Source organism: Equus quagga, chromosome 6 (genome assembly GCF_021613505.1).
Source record: "Equus quagga isolate Etosha38 chromosome 6, UCLA_HA_Equagga_1.0, whole genome shotgun sequence".
Classification (NCBI taxonomy): Eukaryota; Metazoa; Chordata; class Mammalia; order Perissodactyla; family Equidae; genus Equus; species Equus quagga.
Window position 1 is genome coordinate 50554057 of NC_060272.1, and position 7656 is coordinate 50561712.

The 7656-nt window shown below is 34.3% G+C and overlaps 1 pseudogene; it reads left to right on the plus strand.

Moving 5' to 3' along the window:
• Nucleotides 1–2381, plus strand: part of LOC124240724 (ATP-dependent RNA helicase DDX3X-like) — a 179927-nt pseudogene extending 177546 nt beyond the window's left edge.
• The last annotated feature ends 5275 nt before the right edge of the window (nt 2382–7656 follow it).

The following is a 7656-nucleotide window of genomic DNA, read 5'->3' on the forward strand; positions in this document are numbered from 1 at the left end:
AACCCAGAATGGAACAAACAAACAAAAAACAAAATTGAAAATCTCAATCAGTCTTTCTGACTGAAATATATACAACAATTTTAATCTGAAATGATAGAGTGATTAGAGAATTATCAATTAAACAAATCTGAAGAGATGATTTTTAAATCAAATAATATAGAATTCATTTGGACAACATATGAAGCATTAAAACACACCTATATCAAATCATTTGCTTAGCCATGCGTATAATCATTGAGTGATAATGTCTTAAAACTTTTTTTGACTCCTAAGTTGTTCAAAGACATTTCTTTTGAACACAGTTATATATCTGGAGACCTCATTTGTTGGACAAAATTCTGTATGTTTTAGAGAGCCACAGCCCTCTGGTGAGAGGGGTTTCTCTGTGAATCAAAACCACTCACTTAGCAGCAGTAGAAGGTTCTGAGTTCTCCATGCTGTTCAGGGATAGATCCTGTGGAGGTGGAAAATGCCCCCAGGCTGGACCAGCGGTTTGCTGGCTCACACCTGAAGTCTTGAAGTAATCAGAGTGGAGGAAGTACAGCCATCAAGGGGTGTATATTTCTCCTCACTTAAGGACAGAGAAGCTACAAAAGGAGTCTACGATGAAGACAGTACAGGGTGGAATTCTAATGAAGATAAGGATACCTAGAGCAGTTCTGAGTCTCATAGTGATTCAAGAGAAAATTCCAGCTTCTTCAGTGATTGTGAAAGTGGATCAAAGGAGAAGTTTGATGATCGTTGGGAGAGTGACTATGATGGCATTGGCAGTCATGGTGACAGAAGTGGCTTTGGCAAATTTGAACGTGGTGGAAACAGTCACAGTGTAACAGATCAGAGTAAGATGATTGGCCAAAACCACTCTAACCAAGTGAATGCTTGGTACAGGGACTTTTTTCAGGAAATAACACTGGGATTAACTTTGAGAAATACAATATTCCAATTGAGGCAATAGGCAACAACTATCCCCCACATACTGAAAGTGTCAGTGATGTTGAGATGGGAGAAATTATCGTGGGAAACATAAAGCTTATTTGTTATACTCACCTGACTCCAGTGCAAAAGGATGCTATGATTATTATCAAAGAGAAAACATGCTTGATGACTTGTACCCAAACAGGGTCTGTAAAAACTACAGCATTTCTCTTGCCCATCTTGAGTTAGATTTATTCAGATAGTCCAGGAGAGACTTTGAGGGCCATAAAGGGGAATGGAAGGTAGGGGTGCTGCAAACAATCCCTAATATCCTAGGTATTAGCACCAAAGGGAGAATTGGCAGTACCGATCTATGAAGAAGCCAGAAAATTTTCCTATCAATCTAGAGTTAGTCCTTACATTGTATATGGTGGTGCTGATATTGATCAACAGATGTGTGACTTAGAACATGGATGTCACTTGTTAGTAGCCACTCTAGGAGGCCTAGTAGATATGAGGAAAAGAGGAAATATTGGATAAGACTTCTGAAAATACATGGTGTTGGGTAAAGCTGATCTTATATTGGATGTGAGTTTTGAAGCTCAGATAAGTAGAAAACTTAAACAAGTAGTATGCCACCAAAGGAAGTTCTCCACACTATGAGGGTTTAGTGCTACTTTCTCTAAGAAAATACAGATGCTTGCTCATGATTTCTTGGGTGAATATATCTTTTTGGCTGTGGGAAGATTGGCTTTACCTCTGAGAACATCACATACAAAGAGTCAGACAAACAATCATTTCAGTTTGACCTCCTAAATGCAACAGGAAAGGATTCACTAACCTTAGTGTTTATGGAGACCAAAAAGAGTGCATATTCTCTGGAAGATGTCTTATCCCATGAAGGATGTGCTTGTACCAGTATCCATGGATAATGATCTCAGAGATGTAGAGAAGAGGCCCTCTCCAGTTGCCCTCAGGAAAAAGCCCAATTCTAGTGATTACAGCAGTAGTGGCAAGGGGACTGGACATTTCAAACGTGGAACAAGTTATCAATTTTGACTTGCCAAGTGATATTGAAGAAAATATACATCTCATGGCTGTACAGGGTATATAGGAAAACTTGGCCTTGCCACCTTGTTCTTTAATAAGAGGAACATAAATATTAATAAAGATTTGTCAGATCTTCTTGTGGAGGTTAACAAGAAGTACCATCTTCCTTAGATAATATGGCACATGAACACCACTGCAAGGGTAGCAGTCTTGGGCATTCTAAGAGTAGCAGATTCAGTGGAAGATTTGGTGCCTATCTACATAGTTGTGGTGCTAGCAATGTCAGCTGCAGTAGCAGCTGTGTTGGCAATTGCTAGGGTGGTAGAGGAGGCCACGGCAGCCACAGGGAGTTTGGTGGAGATGGCTATGGGGATTTTAGAACTTGCAGCAAATTGCCAATTATGATACGCCAGTGATTGTTTTAAAGGGATGTCATGGTCACAAGAAGAGATGGAAGGAACAATCAGCAGCCCTGTTCTGAGGGTAGTTTGAAGATTTGTAGTTTGGATAAACTCCCCTCCTGTCTACCCCCATCCCAAACTGTGTTTATAATTTTGTGACTGAGGAGAGCATGTGTTTGTTAATGTACTGTGCCTTTAATTTTAGGCCACTTTTTATTTTGATATCCTGTTGGCTCAGTAATGCTCAAGACATCAATTGTTTTGACAAAAAAAAATTTATTGAACTTGGGCTAAAATTTTTTTTAAAAGTCTATACATTTTAAACTTAAGCACACATTTACACACAAAACTCTATTCACCATTTAAGCATTGAAGGAGTAGACTGACTTAATTCTATTCAAGTCAGCCTCTCTCTTGAGGTTATTTGACTTCTCAGGTATGTCATTGTAGAGAACAGCAGATATATGTTTTCCAGATTAAAATACTAGGATGGCAATGCCATCCTTTCTCCTTAATATAAGAATGTGCTTTGCCTTGTGATTATAGGGAGACTTGATTCTAACGAAGCAAATGTCAGACATATGGGGGAGACAGAAAATTACTAGAGAGATTTCGCGGGTCCTGATGAATCTATCCAGTACAGGGAAATTAGACAGTACCTGATTACTGTTTGCTAAGGCTGGGCTCATCTGTGCACACATTTAATTTATGGTTTTAATTTACCTTTAATGTAAAATGTAACTTCCAAGGATTTAATATATCACTTGTCCTTAATAAATCTGTCATGAATGTGAGTTAGCCTTATATGATTTTTAGAAACAATCTTGGAGTCTAAGAAAAATTCAACTAAATCACAGTTTTTAATGTTTGCTATATGTGTAAAATACACCTGCAATAATGCGTCAGTATTTAGTGGTGACATTTGCCTTGAATGGAAAAGAGCAAAAGATTAAAAAAAAACTACATCCCTTAGAATTTCCTATATTAGCATATTTTAGTAAGGCAGGACATATGACTCTTGAAATGGCTAATCTTCTGGATATTCAATTTCAAGTGATTGGTGTTTACAGAAAAGAGCTCAAGGAGCTAAATCTAGGAGGATGAAAAGAAATGAGATGTTATTGTGAGATTCAAGGACAGAAGTTAAAAACTCTTAATCGTGAGCTAAAAGTTCACCGATGTCTGCTTATTCTGATCACATACACCCTGTTAACCGTATTTAGAGCTATTAATGATTTTCAAATATCCTTTCTTAAATGGCACTTCAAAAATATTTCAGCTTTAGTTTCCATTTTAAGTATTTTAGAAAATATTCCACAAAGCGGAAGCTGAAAAAAGAGAGAGTGAAAGAAAAAAGAAAGCCTCATGCATAATGATCAAATGCTTCACTGGCTTATCTTGCTTCTGCATCATGAATAAGATGAGAGGTATGATTTTTTATCCAGCTTTTATTTTTATTTTTTGGTCAGGCATGTCTGGAATATATACCAAATCATTCTTCAGCTGAAATTTTTCTTTTCTTTGTTCATATTAGAGAACTAAAATGTAATTTCCTTTATAATTAAAACTGAGGAATGGGAAACCTAAAATTAAAAACTTTTTATACTTATTTCCTTTTTAGTTGGAATGGGAAATGTGTCTAAAGAAACTTGACTTAATTTGAATCCTGGAAGAAGCTGGAGATACTGCTGAAGCGCCTAGGAGAAGGTCCTGGGTAAATTTCGCTGCCTGATTGAGAGCAGAGAGCCATCCAGCGCTGGCATCTTGCACAGGTTCCAGCTAAAATGAGCCAGTGCTTTACAAGCTACAAACACTTTAGTAAGGACAGCATTCTTTTTCCAAGACAATAAATAAGCAAATAAAGATTATAAACTACTTGTAACATAGTTGTCATTATTTGATCCTCCATTCTCACTACAGAAAAAACAATTTAATGAAATAAAATAATAAAAATAAAAAATGCAGGGTGCAATGAGCTCCCAAACCAACCACAGATTGAATTACAGATGATAAATGACTCACTGGCATTTATGATCAATTTGATAAACTTTGTTACATTAAATAGGGACATATTGTTTCCCTAGTAATTATAGTAAAGTGTTAGGTAAACTCAAAAAGTAGTAATAGACATAAAAGCAATTTTTCTCAATTGCACAAGTTTATTTTCATGTATATTCTGCAAAGTCATAAAACTTTTTCTATGAGTCTGAAAGATCAACAGACTTTACTTGCTGAATTGTGGCTGAACTAATTACACAACCTTAAGCTTGAGACTGTATTTTTCACTTATAAGAAACAATTTGAAAATTAACAGAAACATAAAGAATAAAATCTACTTGAGGACCTCATGGAGGGATGGTACAGAGCAATGGTTAGGGACACAGACCATGTGGGAGTGAATCTCAGCTCTTTTTTCTCTCTATGTGAACTCAGACAAATTACATAATATTCCTGTGTTTCAGCTTTCTCATTTGTAAAAGGGAGATTTAATATCTATTTCACTGGATTATGGAGAAGATTAAATGAATGAATTCATGTGAAGAGCTGAGAACACAGTCTTATTAAAAAAGTTTAGTATTAAGATATAACAGATTTCCCTTATTGTAGCAAATATAAATATAAAATTTCCCTAAGTATTGGTCATTAAATGGTTGATTATATCCTTTGTTTCTAAGTTACTGTTTAGCGCATGTCTTATTTACCTATAATTTAAGTTTGTTTCCCTTTCTATAGTGAGGAATTTTTTTGTCTTGTTTTTTACATGACTCACTAATTTTTTATTTGTCTATCTTTGCTTCAAGGCATATTGTTTCCATATTCATTGAAACCAGAGTATTTCTAGGCCTGCTCTTATGCACATTAGCTATGACTTTTTTGGGGGTTCATAATGGGTTGCAACTTTGTGAGATTTCAGTTGTACGTTATTACTTGTCTGTCACCATCTAAGTCTCCCCTTGACCCCCTGTGCCCTCCCCCCAGGCTCCCTTCTCTGGGTAACCACTGAACCGTTCTCTTTGTCTGTGTGTTTGTTTCTCTTCCACATATGAGTGAAATCATCTGGTGTTTGTCTTTCTCCATCTGGCTTATTTCACTTAACATTATTTCACTTATTTCTATTTTTAGTTTCTTGAGAAATAATACTTTACAGGTCCATCCTGTTGTGGCCAATGAAACAATTTTGTCTTTTTTATGGCTGAGTAGTATTCCATTGTGTTTATTTATATATGTGTATATATATATATATATATATATATATATACAGCACATCTTCTTTGTCCAATCATCAGTCAATGGGCACTTGGGTTGCTTCCACATCTTGGCTACTGTGAATAATGCTATAATGAACATAGGGGTGCATAAGTCACTTTGAGTTGTTGATTTCAAGTTCTTTGATATCTACCCAGTAGTGGGGTAGCTGGGCCATATGGTATTTCTATTTTTAGTTTCTTGAGAAATCTTCATACTGTTTTCCATAGTGTTTGCACCAGGTTGCATTCCCACCAGCAGTGTATGAGGGTTCCATTTTCTCCACAACCTCTACAACATTTGCTATTTTTTGTCTTAGTAATTATAGTCATTTTAACAGGTGTAAGGTGATATCTTAGTGTAATTTTGATTTGCATTTCCCTGATGATTAGTGATGTTGAATATCTTTGCATACGCCTGTTGGCTATCTGTCTGTCTTCTTTGGAGAAATGTCTGTTCATACCCTCTGCCCACTTTTTGATCGGTTGTTTGTTTTTCTGTTGTTCAGTTGTGTGAGTTCTTTATATGTTACGGAGATTAACCCCTTGTTGGATATATGATTTGCAAATATTTTCTCCCACTTTTTGGGTTGTCTGTTTTGATCCTGGTTTTAATTTTAGTTTTTTTCCCTTTCTAGAGTGAAGATTTTTTTTTTCAGTTGTAGACTTAGTATTATTTAAGTGTGTCATACATAGAAAATTCTGCAAAGTAATGTGATGATTAAAGTATTATTTTCAAATAGATTTTAAATGAAAGATTTCCTTAAGAAAATGTAACTGTTTTACAATGCACAGTAAGTGAATGGATAAAGTATATCGAAAATTATTAGTCCAAAAGAAAAATAATTGGAAAAATATATATTTAACCTACTTCTATGGACTTTACAATATAATGATAAAATTGATTAATATTAAGAAAGTAGCAATATTAAAACTGTTAAGCAGAATTATACTACACTATAAAACCAGTACTTCTGATTACAAAAGAAGTTAGGTTATAGACAGGTAAATAAATAGATGAATGATTTTGAAGGTTTTTCAAATATCAGAAACTGAACAGATTGAAATTTAGGAACTACATCCTAAAAACACAAAACAACACATGAACATATGAACATGTCAACTCTCTAAAGGTGTACAAAATCGACTCAGATATTTGAGTCTACCATTGCACTAGATAAGTTCACTAAAACGCATGACCAGCCTACATCAGGCTCTTATACTGGGAAAATATAACACCTTGTCATGAGTAATATAAAAGATTCATTAATATAATATCATTGAAATGTTTCATTTTATGCTAAAATTTCAATTTCAAAGAAACAAAGATCCAAAGAGATTTTTAAATGTTCTCAGAATTAGCATCTTCACTCATAGAAATAATCATCATTTCATTCCCATAAGTATCCTGGTATACTGAAGGAATATAGAACATAGAATTAAATTGCTAAATTCTAAAGATTTACAAGATTTTTGGCTCAAGTATCACTGAGTGTTGGTTTCAATTCATATCTCAAGCTAAGGAAGCTTCAAGTAAAATTTGATTTAGGCATTATTAATTTGAAGTGATAAGGTGTTATAGGTATAATTCTAAAATATCAACTAATCAGAAATATGCAGACTAGGATATTTTTATAACCTATCAACTCTATTCATTTTCATACAAACATTAAGGCCTTAAAATTCTATTATTTATCAGAAATAAATCGATTTTTTCAAATTAAAATGTATGTTTCTTCTTCCACGTTATCAAATGCAATTAGATTTTCCTCAATGAAAACAAAATCCTCCAAAGGAGGGGTCAATAAAACAACAACAAACTGAAAATATGATTCTTAATGATGTTACTTGAAAAATAAACTAAGTTAAAATTAATTGCAATGAGAAAATTACATCTACAGAGAAAGCACATATATATACATATTTATATGATTTCTGTAAACTAAATATCATATGAGTTTTACCTATCAAAATAACAGATATCTCCTTACACAACACAGAGAAATTACTTCAAAGTTTCTTAAAAAAATCTATGTTGATGCCAA